This window comes from Balearica regulorum, chromosome 5, assembly GCF_011004875.1.
Source record: "Balearica regulorum gibbericeps isolate bBalReg1 chromosome 5, bBalReg1.pri, whole genome shotgun sequence".
NCBI classification, from domain to species: Eukaryota; Metazoa; Chordata; class Aves; order Gruiformes; family Gruidae; genus Balearica; species Balearica regulorum.
The window spans coordinates 5,435,527-5,456,467 of NC_046188.1; the positions used below are offsets into that span (position 1 = coordinate 5,435,527).

The following is a 20,941-nucleotide window of genomic DNA, read 5'->3' on the forward strand; positions in this document are numbered from 1 at the left end:
ACCAGGGTGCCTACAGGACCCCAGCATCCCGTGGCAGTGGAAAAGCCAAGTGCATTCCTAGGGTATATCCAGCCAGATACAGCCAGTGGAGCTGGGGAAGTGACACTGACCCTCTCCAGAGACACTGGTAGAGCACGGTGCCTCATTCGGGAGAGATCCTCCCATGTCAACAAGTACAGAGAAGAGTGAATCTGGGAGATGGGTATTTCAATCTTACGAGAGAAGACGCAAAAAGATTCAGCATTCCCTGTAGAAATATGGCAGGGAAGTAAGCATAACAAAGCAAAGAAGCCTATTTAGATGAAAAACTGGCATTAGCACAAGAATATACCAGAACAAGCCAAATAGTTTCAGGGTGGAAGTTAAGTTACAGCTCCCAAGCGCTGAGGTCCTGAGGCAGCTCTTTAACTACTGGGGCCAAGAAAATGTATACATTTTAAAGCGAAGCTGGATTTGTTTACGAGGGGGACCAGGGGTCAGTTTTCCCTTCAAAGCCACTATCTTCATTGTTCAGAAAAAAAAGTTTGTCTACAAGATCAGCAAGCAAAGTGACACTGCATAACAGCACTCTTGAGATGTGTAGAGCACATGCCATGCTGCTAGGTTGGTCAGCTCTTCTAACCAGGCTGAAGACACAACCCACGCTGAGATATACCAGAGCTGAACCCCTGAGCCCTCCAGCATTCTTCAGGTTCATTCATATGCCATGTACTCTGTTCTATTCCAGGTGCATTTTGATAACATCAGATGACAGCCAGGGTTCATATGGGGTGGTCGAGGTTCATTAGAGGTGAAGTCCATCAGGTGGAACCGTCAAGCCTTGTTTGAGAGTAACACTGCTGAAAAGGTTACTCTTCCACGCACAGTGTGCTGCCTGGCTTTTCACCACAAGACTGCACACGAGTTATTGAACAAGAGTTGTCATATGCCAGCAAAGTTTTGCAAATGCTTATGTAGTCAAAACAGGGGCCAGAAGGTTCAAAGAAAGTGAATATAGGCAATTGCTTTAAGAATCGCCACTGTTTACTCCCAAGCAACTCAAGCTCAGGAAGAGCTGTGAAAAATATTTTAAGATACAAGTGATGGTTCTGTTAAAAACAAGTGTTGGACAATGCAGACCAGGAAACTGTCTGAAGATTTCCTCAACTCGCTCTGGACTTTTACTAAAAAAAAAATATCTGTAGTGAATCTGGAGAGGAGAAGAAATAGCGGTTTTATCCAAGCAGTCCAGTGATGCTCACACAAACATCTTTTTCCTCCTGCTCTCCAACAGCTGCAGCTGTTGTATGTTTGTAAGACAATGTCTTATGGAAGGAATTTCAGTATTTAAAAAAAAGGTGGGAAATTAATTTTCTAGTTCCTGTAATTCTTCAGAAGGGACAGGGCAGCTTTACCAGAAAACAACATGGCCCAACCAGTACCTCAACAATTCATCCAGCTACAACTGCACCAGAGACTAAATATGAGTTTGGCAAACACTTGCCTGGTCTCATAATCTGGTTTATAAAATCACTGAGGGATTTTAAAAGACCACAAACAGGTGGAATTTTAGCTGGCATCACAGTTTGGATTAATAGAATGCCCTACCCACCATCAGGAGTGAGTGTTACAGCTCTCAGCAAAATCAGCCTGGATTTATTAATTAACATTACAAGGAATAAATTGCAGGCACTGAAACAGATAAAGATTCACCCATTAGAAATAACAAAAAGCCCAAGCAAGAAACGTGAGAGCATAATATTTTTTTACCAAAATGCAAGGAAAAGTTATCAACCAAAACCTTTGGAAATTTCTGGCCAAACTGTATGATGTTGTCATGGCAAGACAGTTGAAGCTACTGTTCCAATTTTCATCTCAAGTTGTTTTTCAAATGATGAACAAAACCACAGTATCATGTCATCACTCTTCAATAAGCCTTTACCTCTGCATTCCCACCCCTGACAATTCAGCTCTGGGTGCTGCAACTGTCTGAAGGGCTGCTCTGTTTTTTGCAGATCTTCTAAGAGATACTGAACTGTCCAAGAAAGATGTACTGGGAAAATACCAGGTGGAGAATTAGAGCTGCATGTCTGAATAACCCGCTTTCCAGCCAAATTGGTGCAAGATGCATTATCTGCATTTTATATAAACTCAACTAAGCCAACCTCGGATTTTAGGAAAATAAGGGTAATAAAGCAGAAAAATCACACAGTGTCAGACTCCTTCAAGCACCCACTGATCTGTCACTAAGGAAATCCTCATCAGCCATGTTTGAGGGCTTCACATGAACCATAACAGTATCTACTAAGCTGCTCTGTTTGCACTCTCTGCCACAGTACAGTGGTTTCAGTCAACACAGATACCTGGAGACAACTGACTTCAAACATTGTTTATTGAGCAAACATCCACCATGCAGCTCAAAAGACAGACAAAGAAAGGGAAGAGAAAAAGATGGGCAGTATCCCTGTGAATGTGACTCAGGAGAGACACAAACCAGCCAAGGACATTAAAGAGTCCTAGGCAAATATCCTATTGCCAGAAGCATTTGTCTAATGAAACAGGCCAAGGATAAAATACCTTGTGTACCAAAACCTTGAACCAGAAGTGGACTTGGATGTCTAGATTAAAAACCCTACCAAGTTGGTGATTAACTCTCAAGATAATGAAATTCTCTGGATGCTCCAGTTTCCACCAGAAAAGTCTTCATAGTACCCGAAGTACCATTCAGCTGCTGGGCACTCACCTGCCCACCCAGGTCCTGGAAAGCACCAATGGGATTCTCATACTGGATTCTTCTAGAAAGGAAACAGGGAGGGTCTAGTCAATCAAAAAAGAAATGGGAAAGGACACGCTAGTGGTTAAAATGTTCTGTTACGCCACCCCAGATTTCTCACATGTCCTGTACTGAACCTGATTCTCCTCATGTAAAATTATTCAAGATTCAAAGTCAGAGAGAAAGCAGCTCTTACCTGCATGTTGAAGGTACTAATTTGCCAGATCCAAAGGAATATTTAAATATTTACATGGAGCAGAACAATTTGTGCAGCAAAGACAGAGAGAGACTAAACTCAGAACAGAGCCCAGCTGCCGGGGCGTCCCTCCAGAAAGGGTTTAGAGAGGGGTTCAAAGCCCTGGTCCTTCTCACAGCTCAGGTAACTGCTCCCACATCCACCCAGTCGCCTTCCTATGCATTGTGTAGGAAGAGGCTGTCCTGCCCCAGTACCTAGAGCCAGGAGAGAGTTCACTAGCATGAACCTGACATTGAGGGAGCCACCATCACTGCTCCTCAGCATTTCTGAGCTGTTGGGAACCAGCTACTGCTTTTTACCTCCAAGACCCTTCCCAGTTCCTTCTAATGAAACCTACCATCTCTCTGTCACTAGCCACAATTAATATTGCCTCGACAGACCTGACTCCTGTCTTATCACCTACCTGTTATGGTTCCACATGTGCTTTCTTCCAAGCTGCCTCTCATACCTGTGAGGACATTCTTCATGTGCATCTTGTATCTCACCATCCTTCCCAAATCTGTGCTCTGGTAAGTCCAAATGGTTTGACAGCTGTCAGACTGCTGGATCAGAGTAACTGATGTCAACCCTGTTAGCCAACACTGTCTTCTTCTTGTTCCCACTTCTCTACAACCTTCCCTCCTCCACTCTTCTCCTATACTGAGGTTATGAGCTCCGTGGGGCAGGCATAATCTTTTTGTTCTGTACCTGTACAGTACCTACACAACAGCACCATCTGATTTTGGGAGCCTGCAATATTGTATTTGAGTAACAAAAGTGGAGCTCAGCTTGAGTCCCTTCCTACTTCCAACATTATAGCTTAGCAGGACTGCACTGCACCACGTAGAACTTGTGTGACCTAGGGATGTTTCCAGCTTTGAGGTTCAGACAAAGGCTCCAGCTGCATCCCTGCCTCCCCTTTGGTGTGTGAATTGGGTGCAAATCTCCTTTCCCTGAACCCTGATTTCCTTTGCAAAGAATTACAGCATGTGCCTGTGTCATTTACCAACTCCCCGGTTAAAACCATTCAGGGAACAGGATTTGTGGGTCGGACTTGTTTCTTAGCCCAGCTGTGACCCTCCTGAGACATGGAAGACAAAGACCTCTTGGCTCGGTATTCAGCCCTTTTCCTGAGATATCTTAGCCTCAGACCCCCTTAAATCACAGGAAAGGGTTATGTTGTGTGGCATGAAAGGGAGACCACGTCTTCTGAGTTCTGGTAACTTCTTAGTCTTCAACTACAGTGTTTTAGTTTCTAAATAACTCATTTTAGTTTCTAAATAACTCACATTCCTTAGCTATTTAATCACATCACTCCTGTGAGAGGACACACTGCCATTATCACATGGTAAAGCCAGACAAAGGAAGCAGAGACAGACCAAGAGATAGCTCAAATTTATTTTGGCCATTTTGGAATGATTTCCAGGGTGTTACACATCTACATGCTTTTGACATGACTTACCTGGAGAGGTATATGGTATGGTAAAGCCCTCCTTCTCTGGAAACTTCAGCCCCTCTATTGCTCCTGTCAATCTTCTTTTGTTCACAACAAACAGCAGAGCCTGGAAAAAGAACTGGAGGTGGAGTCAAGGTTATACTTGCGGGACTTTACAAAGAGGACTGTCAAAAAGAAGGATTTACGCAGAAAAGCAGAGATGGGCATGAGACGGACAGGGAATATGGAACGTATAAAATTCATTAAGAAAAACACTGAAAGCTTTCAGAATTTCCCCACATGATGATGGGTAAAGGCTGTGCAACTGGAGCAGCTTCTGTGCTGCATGTCAGAGGGAGAGAAAAATGCAGGTGAAAGACCAAACTAGGCAACAGGTCACGAAAGAGAGGAACAACATATTGTTCTCCATTCATCTGCAGGGAGAAGAGATGCTGGCATCCCACACTGCTCCAGAGGAAGGCTGGGCATTATGTCTCCTCACTGCCTAGTTGTCGTCACAGTTAGTCACCGTTGCTGAGCAAGCGTTAGCAGTTGGTCTGTGTACGGGACTACCCTGTACCCCTCCTTCCCAGGAAGGATATGCCCTGCTTCCTTCTCAGGGCAGGAGAACTGGCATGGCAGAGCCATCGCAGATGGGTGAGCAAAACCACAGCTGGCATTGCAGCTTGCATTTAGACAATTAAATAGCCTGCCAGCAGCCATGCTTCTTGGAAGTGATCATGCCATAAATATTTCACTGAATGTTGCCCATGGCCACTAAATACTGACAAATGTTTCTATAACAAAGGTTTGGTATCTGGACCTCAAATCTCTTCAGTCCCAAATTTCAGCCTTGCTCCCATCGACTCTCATAACTCATCTTCATCCTGGTAAGATTGTTTTAGTGAGATTGGATCAACACAGCTGCACCTACTTCCTGCAGTTCTTTTTATTCTTTCTGCTGGTTTGGGGTTTTGGAGGTTTGGTTTGGTGTTTAGTTTTTTAGTGTTGGGGGTTTTTTAATTCTCAAGATTTTATTGTTTCTGGAGAATTTAATTCAAGAAAACGGTTTGGTTTCTGTGGTTTGGGCTCTTTTTCAAATCAACAACTCCCCCCCCCCCCCCCCCCCCCCCAAACCTGTGCCTCCAGTGAAAGGAACACTTTCCCTGCCGGAATTAAGTGGAGGTGGTGGAAACGAGGATATTTGAACAAAGAAAGCAGGAGTGATCACTACCCCATCACTGGAGCAAACAGGGAAAGGAGAGAGAGAAATGGAACAGCAGCAGTGAGAAATATGCATGCATATTCAGCCCCTTTGTCAAAAAACCTTGTGCTGCAGCATTTCAATTAGCAAAGTAGGATGGTTTACCTGATAAAATGCTCCCTGTGTGAGTGTAATTACATATTTATGCCCCACAGAGATTTTTTAATTTCTCTTCAGTTTGTTTGCCTTGAAAGTATTTGTCACTGGAAATGTTCTTGATGTGTAATTTTAAGGCAGGGTTGGCCAAATGTGTGGTTTGTTTTCATTTTAGATTTTACTTCACTGAAGAAGGATTGGAAGATAATGTATATTTTTAGCGCAAAATAAAAAAATTCAATAAGAAAGGTGATACATCAACCAGCAGCAGAAAAAAACACACTCAAGTGCTGCTTCAGAAATTTCACTGTTTTTTTTTTTTTTTATTTCCCCTCTCTTGCTTGAAATATATTCTCAGGTGCTTGAAACAGCTTATTGTTCTGCCACTTTCATTTCGTCCTTGCTTTCCAACCCGCCTCTTGCGTTTCCAGAGAGGCTGCAATGAACAGGCAGCTTTTTGGTCATTATTTTCCTATTATATGAGCCTCTTCCTGAGCAATCCCTGCCTTGCAGTCTTGGTGCTGAGCACCAGCCCACCTCCAGCAAGGCATTACAGATGTGCTCAAGCCTAAGTGTGCAAGTGATTGCATTGTGCTTGATAGACTTGAAGTTACACTTGTCTAAGTACTCTGCTGGGTCAGGGCCTGGCAAAGTATAGCTGTTGTAAATTCATTGTCACGGCTTTGTTTAGCCATAAAAAAGCACAGTTAAGATTTTGGAGAGCTGCTTGAACACATAGAGAAGAGCAGAACCCGAGCTCCCATCAAAATCTAGTCTGTCGTCGTTGGTTTTCTTCCTTATTTTCCCCAAACTTCTTCAGAAGGGATGGGAAAGGATCTGAAGGTCAAAACTGCACCAGTTTTGGCTGGAGAATATCCCAACAGAAGGTAGCTGCTGGCCGTGGAGGTCAATATCTCTCTAAGAGTTTATTAATTAGAGAGGTTTGCTCGAGCCATGCAGTAGTTCAGCCTGTGTTTGAGAAGCCACCACTGTGTGATCCATTTTACTGAGGATTATGCTAGTTTAACCTTGGAGGCAGGGAAAAGTTTGAGTGGTGTCAGGAGACAAATCTGTGACTGCATCCCCTTCCCAAAGACCAGGTAGGCTGCACTGAATCGTTGACTGGTACAGGAATGATTCTGCTGGAGCAAGCAGAGCTTCTAGCTCTGGAGATGACTAGTATCCATATTCATCTCCTAGACCTGACAGCAGTTTTTGACACTGGCATGACTGAATTCATCTTATAGGCCTGGCGGAGATAAACGGAGTCATGAAGTTGGCTTTGTTTCTTCATCTCAGATGGATCCCGGAGGCTCATAACTAGCATCTGTTCTGTCTCTTCGAGGATGCACAAGGCAAACTCGTGTCTTCTTTTTACTACTGGGTTGTGTGAGAACTCCAGGAGCGAGGCTCAGAGACATTATTTGACTTTGGTGCCTGCCAAACTGTGACACTTCCCCATCACAGCCAGAATTGTCTTCTGTCCCCCAGCTGTCCCAATGCCCGTAAAAGAAAAGCTCCTAGATGAAAGACTAAGAAGCTGGCTAAGGCCCAACACATGGTTATGGGAACTGATGTTGGGGATAAGGAAAACACGCAAAGGAAATACCCTAAAATCTCAACCCCTTCAACATGCCATCAGGATGACAGTGCTCTACTACAGCTCCTATGCAATGTGGAATGGAGGTTTATTCCCCCACTTTGGTTACACAAGAAATGCAAACTTCCTTTCAGATACAAACCTGGAGCTGCCACCGCTGTGCTGTATCTGTGTTTGGTTCCTGTTCCACCCAAGGGTGATTACCCAAACCCAAGGGAAAACCGATACGGGTTAAAGTTCAACAGGGGGAGCATTCTGCTGCTGCACGAGGTTTCTGCACCCCTTTAAATCAGGTGCTAACCTGCAAAGCACTCACTGGCCGTTCCCATCTCAGACACCACCCCTGTAACCCAAGATGCAATGTGAAACCAAGGCAAGCAGCTCACAGGTGCACAAACCCACATCTGACTGCCCAGGGACAGAAAAATTAGGGCACTGCACCCTGGCTTAAGCTTTTCCCATCCTGTTGGGTGAGATGTTTCACAATCTTTATGTAGACCCATACAATGTTTTGCAAATGTTTTCCTAGACAGGAAACGCTACCATATGATCACAAGTATCCGCAGTTAAGCTGGATACCTATTAACTATTGCAAGCCTAGCTGTTAGCAGTAGATGTTCCAGTTTCCAGGGCCAGCCATTTGGCTCTCACCCAACTTGCGTGCAGCTCTCCTGGAAGACAGCATCCCAGGGCTGCCAGCCAGACCAGTGCCAGCACAAGGGCTGCTTGGCAGTCCCACTCTGCGGTTTCTGGAGATAAGTTAGCAAGGACTGCTGACCAGGCTGCCAAGGATCACTGCACCCCAACCCTGCCTAGCCCAGCCCCATCGTGCAGCGTAGCACCATGGGGAATCATTGCTACCTACCACTCTTGAAACCCTCACCCCTTAACTTCCCAAAGACATGAGGTATGCCTGTTGGAACTCTTTACATGTGAAGACTTTGACATTCAGCCTGTAGGGACAGAGGAGACACCTGTTCATTGATTACATGATCTCCTGAGGTTCCTTCTGGCCCCATCTTTCTGTGATTACTCACCACCACCTGCTGTCAGGATGGTTTTGTGGATGCTGGCAGCTGTTTCCCAGCAGCTAGACTGAGGTCAGACACCAGTTAGTTGTTGACACCAATTAGTTCTGGCTTGGATGGCCCAAATGATCTGTTCATGTTGCAAGCTAAGACTACCAATAAAAATAACCAAAAAAAGCAACCCAAAGCAAATAAACAAATAAAACCCACAGCCTCTTGAAATGCATTAGCTTCCCTTATTATCTCGGTACCACTGTAAGATGCTAGTCTTACATAAGACACTCTCTAGTCTTATGTTCTAGTGCTGTCTTATTACATTATCATGGGATAGACAACCTACCATGCTGCAGCCACACGTCCCTCTCAGAAGTGAAAGGCTGCTCACAAGCTTCCAGCTCCAATTCTGGCCTATTCTGCTTCATTGCCTATGCTTCTCTTTGGCTTTCCCATCCTCTCTTTTACCCCTCAACCAAAGATGCTCTATCAGAGGTCCATGTCATTGCTGGGTATGTCTGAGTGCATGAAAAAACTCCTGAAGGACACTGGTTTCTTTAAGAGGTTTGCACACAACTCCACGTATCATCTTAGAAATAAATATCTGCTTTTTTAAGCTATATGGTAATGCATACTGTGCATCTGAGATTAGAATATGGCCCTGAGGAACAAAATGGTCTTCTCTCTTTACAGCTGACAATGCATAGCTTGTTTTTATGACCTCCTCATTTTCAAGAGATTCAACTCCATTGTTTGGCAGCCACAAATTCAAGGGAAATCACCAAAGATCGTTCAGCTTGGAGCATTGCCATTTCTACCTTTGGGGTGCAAGTATTCACTGGGTGACATTGACCTGTGGCCTGTGTGCCCAAAGTGGGGGCCGAGCATTTCAGGACCAGCTGGGGGAATCCCCCAGCCTTCCAATAAACAGCCTCAAAAGTCTCAGGGAAGATGAACGCACAATGAAAGAACGCTCTTGGAAACCCTGAGAAGGTTGCTCTGTTCCTGTGGCCTCCGCCTGCTGCACCCACCATCTCCTGCTGCCTTCTACCGTTCCACAGTGGTCCTAAGAACAGATCCAGCATCCACAGGTCCAAAGGGCAAGACTTTCTCAGGTAGGTTTTCAATCAACACCTTAGGCTATCCTACTCCTCCATTTTCATTACTAGAGAGTTCAGTACAATTCTTGTCCTTTTTTGTAAGCCACAGTATGTAATTTTTTAAAAAAATGAAAAAACAAAACCCCAAAAAACCAACTGAGAGAATGGGGAAATAAAACATCTTTCTTTGGCTAACCTTATGGAACCTGAAGAACTGGTCACTCCTGCAGGAACAGTTTGCATCTCACCTCAAAATTAAATGTATACATCTGTCTTCTCTCCAGCCCAATCCTTCTGAAGAAACATTGCCTTTAAACTGCATCACTAACATCTGTACCCAAATACAATTTCAAAAGCAGAACAAATGGGGCAAAAATAAGGCAAAGTAAAGAAACTGTTCCAAATGGGCACATCATCAGCACACAGGGGAGCAGACCAAGAGACCCAAGACTGCGTGGACTTCGACTGCCATGTACAGTGTGTCTGTACAGGGTCTACCACTCTCCTGGACGGATCCTGCCCAGTCTCTAGTCTACCACAATAACAGCAGCAACGATAATGAATTAAGTTCTGCCTGCGGTAGATGTGGCTATTTCATTTTGGCAGTGCGGATGTTGCTAAGTGAAAGCACGTCTTTCTGAACTGCCTTGCTCATGGGAACCATTTAATCATTATAGAGCAATTATAGAGGTCTTTATTCAGTTGTTCCTTAAGTCCTCATTCAGGCAAACCTATTTCAATGGGAACTGTGCCTGAAAGGGACTCATCAAAACCTGACCAGGAAATGGCCAGTAAGAGTAACCTATTTCCAAGAGAGAAAAACTCATGCATTACATCCATAATGGCTAACTTCTTATGAATACACCTATTGAAGTGTGTTATATTCATTAAACTCCATTTGGAGAGGAAGGGTAACCTTCCAGTTAACACAATTTCTATGGCCTTGTGAGAGCTAGGTTCTGTCCCTGGCTTTGACATAGAATCCCACCGTGACCATGGTCACACCACTTCGTAATTTTACCTTGGATTTAGCAAAATAGGTAATAAATCAGGACAGTAGTAAGCATCAGCTTAACTGTATTTGTGGACTGCAGCCCCCGGTTCCTACTCTGCAAAACAGAAAGAACAGATAATTTCTCCTTTTTTTTTTTCTTTTTTTTTTTTTTCCCCTGTTCACATTTTGAGGTAGGGCAGGTCTTTTATTCTGCATACACCCATTGCATCGTACAATACGTCTTTGATAGGGGCTGTGCTGTAAGACAGAGTAATAATATTAATTGTTATCAATACAAGCAAACAATGCTGTGCTTTTGTGGCAAACGTTCACTAGGAGCTTGACCGAGACCATCAGCATTTCATTTGAGACTTAAGCCCCATTTGAACTTGTCTCCCAAAGCGAGAGTTTACAAACACAATTTAGTCCCTATTTGAGCAGTGCTTTGAAGATGTAAAGTACTAAATTGTGTATCTGTATGTATGAGAGACAGAGACAGAATGTGTAATTTCTTTCTGCATTCAGGGAACACAAGATTTCCTTTTTTCCCCTCTTTTTGGAAGGAAGTTTACTGCTGAGACTATTAGAGAAAATGCAAATGTGCAGACTGTTTGTTAAGGCTCCAGGAGTGAAAGCAGAGGCAGTTGTTACCATGAGTATTTCTAGGAAAACGGGAAATCTTTGTCTTTAAGTGTATTTATTTAGCTAAAGAAAGTTTGCACAGCTTGTGGAGAACGGTTCTGGAGGAAATTAAATTTCAGCTGCACCTCCATATCACTCCTACACCCGCCAATTCTTTCGACCAGCTAGTGATGTCCTGCACCCAGGGCTTCAGCCCGCGAGCACATTTACAATGCCCACCAACATCAGAGATGAGCTGTTGTGCAACCACCGGGGTTTTTCTTACTCTTATCCAAGAAAGAGGCAACAACTGTACTCCTGCACACAACAGATTGCCTGTTGTAGCAGAACCCAGCAGGAAATCTCCCAACAGCATAGGCAGGAGACATGAGGAATTTTTGAGGCAGATTCAAGAACAATAAAATTCTATTTTATATTTATATAGGCTGGTATAAATGGATCCAAGCTTGATACAGCATAAGCCAGGTTTGGTCCAGAAGACATATTAGCTTATTAACTTGGACACAGCCCCGTGCTAATGTGTCTATACAGCTTCCAAACCGGATCTAGCTTGCGTCCGACTAGGTTGGAGGACCATCATTGGTATGATCCCCATGGCCACACTTTATTGCACTTCTCTCCACATTTGCCTTTGACCTATGAAATCACTGATCCATAAAAATGCTGCAATACAGGCAGGTGAAAGTATGTCTTGGAGATGGAAAGCCAAGACTCCAAACATGAGATAAACCAAAAGACAGTTGGGTGTCCTAAGGGAGGGGAGATTGCTAGGTTTGTGGCCATAGATAGAGGCTTGGAGGAGAGGCAAAGGCCTTTGAAGAGAAGTCTGGACAAGGAACGTAAAAGGAAGTGTGCTGGAAGAGAGGTGTGGTGGAAAGAGAGGTCCGAAGGATGTGCAAGGGAAAGGATCTGACCGCAGAGCAGCGCACCGTGCCCAGTACGAGCTGCACTTTATGAAAGACAGAAGATACAAGGAAGCTGGAAGTTAAAAAAAGCCCTGAAGAGACAAAAGCTTTAACCTTTTATGTGGTTTCTTGGCAAAAGAGGGAATGGAAAATGGTCAAGAGAGACAGAAAAAGGAGGGACGTTTGCAGACATTGACAATGACCGTGGAAACGGAAGAAATGGACAGAGACAGAGGATGTTTGTGCACAACACATCTTTCATGAAAGACAAACTGTGGTCAACCAAACTAAACAGCCAGTTAATGCAACTATTACAAATTATTTTGATGAAAAGTACTTTCTAAACTAAATATTTTGGACCCTCTCTTTGAAACCAATGCTTCTATTTCAAAATATACTTAAATTTTATTAAAAAAATTAATTCTAAGAATTTAAAAAAAATTCCTTCAAACCACATTGAGATATGTTGGCTAGGGCTCAAAGACCTTTAATTCCACCTAAAGATATATTTTTCCTATTTGTTGGAATATTGATTTTTTTAAAAAAAAAACCCTATATGACCAAAAGCATTTTTCCCAACTTTCAGTTATCATCACTGACACCTTCTGCCCCCAAATCCCAGTTATCAGAAAGATTTGTCATCAATTTCCTTGCAAGCACAGACATGAACTGATATATTAGTGTTACAGACCCTTTCCTTCCACAAGACCTAATCATCTGCTATTAATATATTCCCAGTAATTGTTCCATAAAGTTTCTGTAGCGCCGAGCCTCAGCAGGTGCAAGTCAATGCAGCTGCACTGTTTTACAGTACCGCAATGATTTCAATAAGGCTGAGAGCCAGCCAGCTCCTTTATACGTTAACTTTCTGATGATGCGAGTCAGTACCAGCAAGAAGGACAAGCAAATTCCCACACTGCCCCCACACATGAGCATCCCAACAACAGGAGAAGGCAGAGACAAAATATCACATTATCAAGGCATTGCCAACATATTACGAGTGGAAGGGTCAGGTGAATAAAAGTGGCTGTAGATTTGGCTCTCCTGAACAGTGGTGGTTTTTTGGGGGTGGATGGTTCTTGCTTTACTTTAGTTTTTGCACTTTTACATGTCCCAGATATTAGACATTCACTTCTAGGAAACATCTGATGTTCTTCTAATTTGTGCAAAATCTTTGCTATACTTCCTTGAAGAAAATATAAAAATGTTATTTGCATTTCAGCAACACCAAGAAAGCCCAGTTGGAGCCAGCATCATGTTGTGTTACACTTCATATAGTACCAGAGGTGAACCCTGATTCAAAGTTACAACATACAGGATACACGGAATGAGAGGAAATATAAGATTATAAAAATAAGTTAATCATACAGCCAGCATTAGATTCCAGCAATATGTTTCATCTACCTATATGTACATGGCTATGTTATGCCAACCACCCTGGGTTCTCTCTAAAGCCACTGGAGATCTAGTCAATAGAATCAGTGGAGCGTAGGGTGCAATTCACTTTTTCATAAAGTAGCTATCAAATACTGGTCAGCTGAGTTGCACCCTAAAAGCATCTTTGCCACCGGAACCACAGGGTGACTAGCACAGCTGTGTATGTCCAGTCAACATATGGACACATACCCTCACGTAGTCAGCTGCGTATGTTTGAGGTTAATCTGCCCCAGCTTTCCACCCAGGTCCCTGTGTATTAAGTTGTGTTGCCTCTCTGGCATAGGTAGAAGAATCTCATTCTTTCACCCTGCAGTTTGCTACCTCGGTTCAAAACAAAGATCTTTCCCTCTCCAATTATCTTGAAAGTGAGAAAAGTGAATGTACATGGAAATCCGTAATACAAATCTGTAGGACCCTAAAGAACTGCATTGTACTTATTCTCGTGTTAAGAGATCTATATTTTGCTTCAGTTTGATTTTTACAGCTCATGTACGCACACACTCAGCACTGTGGGAGAAGAAAAAAAAAGAAAAGAAAAGCTATCTTCAGTGGTGCGATAAGTTATCTTTCCAGTGATATTTTTTCCACCTATCTGAATTTAAAATGAGTCAGATCTGGATGGAGGAGTACCCCTTGCTGCTTTATGTGCATACGTACTGCGCTGCGTGTGCTTCTGTACAGGTTTTGCTATGTGTGTGCACTAAGAATGTATTAATAATCACTTTTTTGTTGTTTATGAGGTTTTAGTAGATAAAAAGGATAAATGTAGTGTGCTTATACACAGCAGTACACTGGGATTAAAAAAAATACATAGCTAAGAACCTACTTAATTAACTCATCTTAAGAAAAGAAATTCTTTCAAACACCATGCAGAATTAAGACACATTCAGGCAGGTTTCTCGGAGACCAAAGTTGTAGACAGATGCCAAAAGGAGCCAACAAATATTTCCAGCGAGTTACCAACCTAACCTAATCTGTTTAATTGTGTTTGTAAATTCACAAGGCACCCAGCCGCTTATCCAAATACCACACTTCTGTGGACCAGGTCCTAAATTACTACGTGTGTGGCATATTACTTCAAGTACTAGACTTCGTTAAAGATCAGACCCTTTCCTTATTAACCTCCACTCCTGCAGAGATGGAAGCTTCTGTTCAGAGGCACCGTGTCCTCACAGATCCCAGTGGTAACTTCTGTATTTTGTAAAATCATCTTTCATAGTAATTACATTTTCCAGGTGAAAGCAAAAGAAATCAATAAACTTCCCAAAACGTTATCCTCTAGCAAGCAGGCTTACTCTGGTTAGATATAGCCAACAGAAGAAATGGATATCTGGAATTATCCATATGAACACAGAAATATTGGTCTGACGAAGGGAGAGAGACAAGGAAAAGAGTATTTATACATGGCTGTTCTATTCTGTTTATTCTCTACAGGACATACTGACATACACTCTTGGATGTGTCTTTGTTGCGTGGAAATGGGTTCACTTCAAAAGCCAGTCAAACAAGAGCAATACATTTGATGACACATATCCATTCCAGGCTTCCTTACAAATAAGGCTCAGAGAGGAACACAATTTCTCAAACCTCATCTTGCCTCCAAACTCTTCTCCTCTCAGGGCACATAACCTTCAAAATAGGAGAGCCCCAAACCAAATGGATCTGAGAGCTAAAGTGTCACCACAAAATATAATCTTGGTTTTGGAAGTAACATCCTACTCTACAGAAGAGCTAAGAGCCACTCATCTGGTATGAAAACCATTGGCTTTTTCCACTGAGCAAAACCATAACATGGCAGGCAGTCACAGAAATAGCTCTTACTCATACAAGGCTGTATTCTCCTTTGTGTGTGGGTGTATGTGATAATATTTCATTCTGTGCCACATCCAAAAGGTGACGTTTTCCCAGGTAGCTGGCAAACGCTAATGAAATATTCTCAGTGGTACTTTGCAGCTAATTCATCATTTTCCTGAGACGAACCTGATAAAAACCCCACTACTCGGAGCGTGATATCCCCCACTGTCAACATCACCCCAATGAAATTGCACTTTTTTTTCCCAGTTATACCCCCTAACTATTTGAACACTCTCAAACCACCCCACAAGAAAGGCAATCCCAACTGGGTATTTACAGTCCAACATAATACGCCATAAATATTTTTGGAGCGCTTTGGTCATTTTGGAGGGACTTGAGGGAGATTATACTTTTTACTGCTTGAACCCCACAGGAACTGCTTGATACGATACAGACTTTAGAAGGGGGCTGATGTCTTGGTGTGCAAGCCTGAATATCTGTTTTTTCCATCTGATTAATATAAGGAACCCACGCCTACCCCATCCATCTACAGAGTCTCTCCCTCCAGTTCAGTTACTGATAACCACAAAAATGCTAAACAGAACAAACAAGGATTTACCCTAAAGTAATCTGCAGGTGCCACATCAGCCAATCTTCCCTTCAGATACACATACAGAAAAGATAACACGCAATATTTAGCAATCCATTTTTCTATTCTGTTTCATTACCACCTCAATGGAAAAAAAAAAAAAAATAAATACACACACACACACATATATATAGAATGGAGTGGAGGCAGGAGAAGTAAAGATACAGGAAAATGTGACATTTAAGTCCCTATAGTCAAGCTTATTGCTGCATAATCAAAGAGGAAAGTAAATCCAAGAATTTACAGAAATTCTGAGCTGAGATCAAAACTGGAACTTGTTTTCCTTCCCCAAAACCTTGTTTGGCTTTAGGGCATTGTAGTCTTCCACCTTCTATATGTCCTTAAAAAAAAAAAAAAAAAAAAAAGGAACTGTGTAATGGGAACAGGTGCCAGTAATAAAGCCCAGAAACTCTATTTGTCCTCATAAGAAATTGTCATCTCACTGCATAAGTACAGCCTGGTACTGTCGATAAATATAAACAACATTTTGATAAAGATAAATTATGAAACAGTTCTTTGGTCTTCTAAAGAGATTGGGTATTGTGGACAGCTGTTTGGCTGCTGGAGCCACATTTAATGAGATTTATGCACAAAATTGTTTGCACGTTTGAATGATATATTTCACAATGGCACTGAAAACAATTGGGTGTTGTGGGATAAGTACCTTTTACAGTATATCAAGGTCAAACCTTTTACTTGATGTACTTAACTAACCATGTAAAATATTACATCAGCAAGCCTATGAGGCACTTAGAGATATATTCATATTTGCATAATGTCCTCTGTAAGTTAGTCTGCGGTCCTTAAGGGTGTTTAGAATAACTGCATGCAAGAATATACTTAATCCAATCTCATTTTAGCTTTTGCTCTTTTAAGATTTCAAAATTAATAAATCCTCCTGATACTCCAAATTACCATGAGCTTTTATAAGCATAACTTTGTAACTTTAACCCATTTATGAACATACCCTACAGGCATATGTACTAATGAATAAGAAATAACATTAGAAGTTTAAAGATGGTCTCTTTATGAAGTAATGTAAGAAAATCCTGTTAGCTGGATCAAGTACAAAAGTGTGATTTCTTAAAAATAGAAAATCCTTCACAAAATTACTTGTAATTACAATAACCAAAGGATAAAAAGTAAGAATAGTTTAAGTATTGTGCATTATTTAACTTGGTACATGAAATATGTTTTATGTTTATGTATGAAGCATGCAAATAGAAATCTGATCTAAAGTGTGCTTCCATGGCTACAGAATTTTAATTTATTTATTTATTTTCTATTGTGCTTGATTGCTGTCAAGAATACTGACAGATAAAGGATTTCAAATTACCTTAAACACTTGGTGCTTCTTTAAGCGAATTAAGCTCTTCCCTTGCTTGCCTGTAAGACATTTGGAAGAGATGGGGAAATCTTCTTGGTCAAAGGTTCTCCCAGAATCCCACAAGTTCTCCAGGATCCACAAACTAAACATCTTCTATGGAAAATTAAAAAAACAATGATAAAAACTCATCACAATACATGGGTCAATAACTGACATTTCTCCATCTGCTTGCCGTGGGGTTGAAGCAGCAACTGCTGTCTACCCACCATCAGGAGTCATTACAACCCATTGAATGAAATATCCTGGTGACCAAACCCTGCGAGAAGGGGAAGAGGACTGAGTCCTGGACACCGATGCTTGTGGCTCATGGGAAGAAAAGGCCATGTAGGAACCACAAGGAAGTGGGAAATAAAGAGTCATTTTGCCCGCCATCTACTTAGTATGGGCAGAAAAAAACCCAGAGCATCTCTTGCTTCCGCCCGCCCCTTCCCACTTAAAGTTAAACATTAAATGGCCAAACTATAGGGACCTCCCCTTTCACAGTTATTACTTATTATGATAATCCATTTTGTTCTGTTCCCAGATCAGCCTTAATCATTATTCTCCTTGCACAAAATAACTAAAAAAGGGATTTTATCTGGTATAAGCAGTCAGTGTGGATCATCAGAGCTGCTTTAGATCAATGGAGCTATGATACTAAGAAAAGCTGAACAGCTGGCCCTGAGACCTTAGTGTTACCAATAGATTAACGCTGTTGATTTCCTAAGAGTGGCATTTCAGCATATCGAGAATGTATTGCTTTCAGAAGGAAGACAGGTGCAAGTCCCAGACGTCAAAGGAGTCACCCTTTTATTGTAAAGAAGCTGAAGTGTATTGACAGGTCTCACAACGAAAGCCATTTCATTCATTGCATGTTGACTTTGGCAAGTTTTTGCCCTGCTCAATGGAGCAAGAATAAAATAAATTTAAAGCAATGACAACCGAGATTTTGCCAGGTGGGTGTGCTATAGAGATGCTCTGATGCTCTTCCACTGGATGTCACTCTGACATTGAGCCGAATTCTAGACTTTCCACAGACCAAAGTGGCTTTGTTCAGGGAATAATGCAAGAGCTAGTAGAGAGAAAAGCTAAGTGACTTCTTATTAAAGCAGCTTCAGATATCCAATAACTCTTTGAGAAGTGGGATCGTGCTTTTTCACAGGGATTGATGGGGCAAGACAGCACATAAAGAATAATTCTTCAGCCTTAGCAAAACAAAGCTGGGAGGGGATAGATTTGCTGTAAATAAATCTGTAGACTTATTGCCTGGAGGAAGAAACTATTGAAGCTAAAGGACAGTAATGTACATGAGCATAAGAGAATCTTGATCTTATTTAGCCTGGAAAATATAGAGGAAGGTTTCAGAGTGTAAGAGGGTATGGAGTTGCCTGGCTAAGTGGACTAACAGGACAGTGCTCCCTCTCCACCCAAGAAAACAAACACAGTAAGGATTAAAATGGACCTTGATCTGTTTATGAATGGCACTTCATCACTGTATGGGTCAGGAGGTGACCTAACTCCATGACCCATGAGGTCAGCAGCACCTTAGCTACTACCCACCTCTACTACATACTAAGGCAAAGGATTTTGTATGGGGTACAGTCCACAGCTGAGAATGACTGGACTTATTTCTGCCTCCTGGAGTTCTCCTGCCTCCCCTATGCTTGATCTCTCACATTCACAACACGAGGAGACACTCAAACAGGACTAAGAGATGTCATGAACTGGGAAGGTTTTACAGCACCATAGACAAAATCACCAGGAGCTGTATTTATCTCAGTAATTAATATTTGGTCTAGACGTAGGACTGAAGGTGAAGAGATGCATCATACAACACTAATAGCTGCTAGAGATGTTACCTGTGTATCCCAGGAAATTCTTTAATAGAGGCAAGTTTGTTTGCAGAAGTAATTTCAGATCACTTCCCTTGCGAAGCCTCAGAGGCTCTTGGAGATGATGGTTTAGGTGGTGGTCACACTCCTCCTCTCCCCCATCTGCCTAGCAGGCGGGATGCCATGATACAATTAAGTCCGAGCACACAGGCCCTTCAGAGGGCTTCAGGCCACCTCCTGCTTTCCTTGTGTAAGGCTGCACTGGAGACTGCAGAAGCTCCCCTGCAGCAGAAACATCTGGATTCCCAAATCTCTGACCTCTCAGTGGTGCTGCCATGCATCTGCTCTGACAGCACAAATGGGCTCTTACAGCTGCTGTCCTCCACAATGCTTGCATGAGGGATCCCCTCTGTGTCTCACCCCCGTTGTCCACTTCCCAGGCAGTCCATCGGAAGGATAGTCATCTAAATTGCTACCCTAGCAATGAAGAGAAACCCCTCCACAAAGGGATTCACACCAGCTCATTAAAAAATAATTAAGACTCTAGTTACCTAGATCATCTCTCTGTCCTTGTAGCTTACATTATCATCACCAAAAGTCTTCTCCTGCCCTTCACAATCAGCCTCCACCAGAATATGGTGGTGTCTGAAGAAATGGCAAGAGACAGGTCAGAGTTTGGATAAGTCTGTCTAACTCTCACTAATCAAAGATAGTAATTCATGTAGCTTACAGCCCCATGTCAATAGCACTTGTGAAAGGGAATAATTTAAAAAGAGCATTGTTAGTCTCCTAAAAAAAAAACCCCAAGAAAAAAAATAATTAATTACTCTTCGTCCTGTTTGTGATCATGGATTCTCATGGATCATTAAGCAGGTCTTGCATATGCCAGTCAAGATCAGGCATCTTCAGACTAGCATTAGAAAAAGACCAAACCGGAACACAGCAGCACTTCTTGTTCTTGTATGGAAGGTTGTATGTGGATGTATACCAAGGAAAAACCCCTCCCTTTCAAAATACAGCATTGATAGGAATCCTGAGTTCAAACTGTATATCTGTAGAAGATCTAATAGGAAAGTATAGAAAATATAGAAACAGCCAAATATAGTGAGCATAATAAAATCCAAATTGTAGCAATAGAATGTAAATACTGAGCGTGATTGAAGAAACGCCAGCCAGGCGTCTCTGGGAAGGCCATGCTACAGGCATTCATCCTAGTGAACAACTAGAAGACAAAGAAATAAAATTGAGCATTTACAAAAAATTCAGAGGTCCATGAAAGAGGTCAGAGAACTACCAGCATGTCCTTGACAGAAAGAAAAGAGGGCAACTTCTAACAGCAGACAAAGATTTCTAGGGTCTACAAAGACAGGAGTAAAAATATTTTGTGATAGAAAGATTATTCTTTAAATCCAACAGTATTAATTACTGTCCACAGAATATACCTATTTGTGAGTGCATAATAATTTCACGTACACAGTCAACAGTGTCAATGTCATGGTTTAATCCAGCAGGCAGCTAAAACAATCACACAGCCGTTTGCTCACTCCCCCCACCCAGTGAAAATAAAAAAGGTAAAACTCGTGGATTGAGATAAAGACAGTTTAATAGGCCAGAAAAGGAAGAGAATAATAATAATAATAGTAGAAGAATATACAAAACAAGTGATGCACAGCACAGTTGCTCACCACCCAAAGCTGATGCTCAGCTTGGTCCTGAGCCGTGCCACCTCCCGGCCAACCCCCCAGTTATCAGCGGAACATGACATCATATGGTGTGGAATATCCCTTTGGCCAGTTTGGGTCAGCTGTCCTGGCCGTG

At 42.2% G+C, this 20,941-nt stretch overlaps 1 long non-coding RNA gene across 1 annotated transcript; it reads right to left on the minus strand.

Annotated features, from left to right (window-relative positions):
* Nucleotides 1-2,636: 2,636 nt before the first annotated feature.
* LOC142601885 (uncharacterized) lies at nucleotides 2,637-19,769 on the minus strand. Its single transcript, XR_012835467.1, has 4 exons — nucleotides 19,675-19,769; nucleotides 17,262-17,405; nucleotides 4,450-4,561; nucleotides 2,637-2,774 (listed from the first exon to the last, which is right to left on the minus strand). It is a non-coding gene; the product is annotated as an uncharacterized LOC142601885 (long non-coding RNA).
* Nucleotides 19,770-20,941: the final 1,172 nt, after the last annotated feature.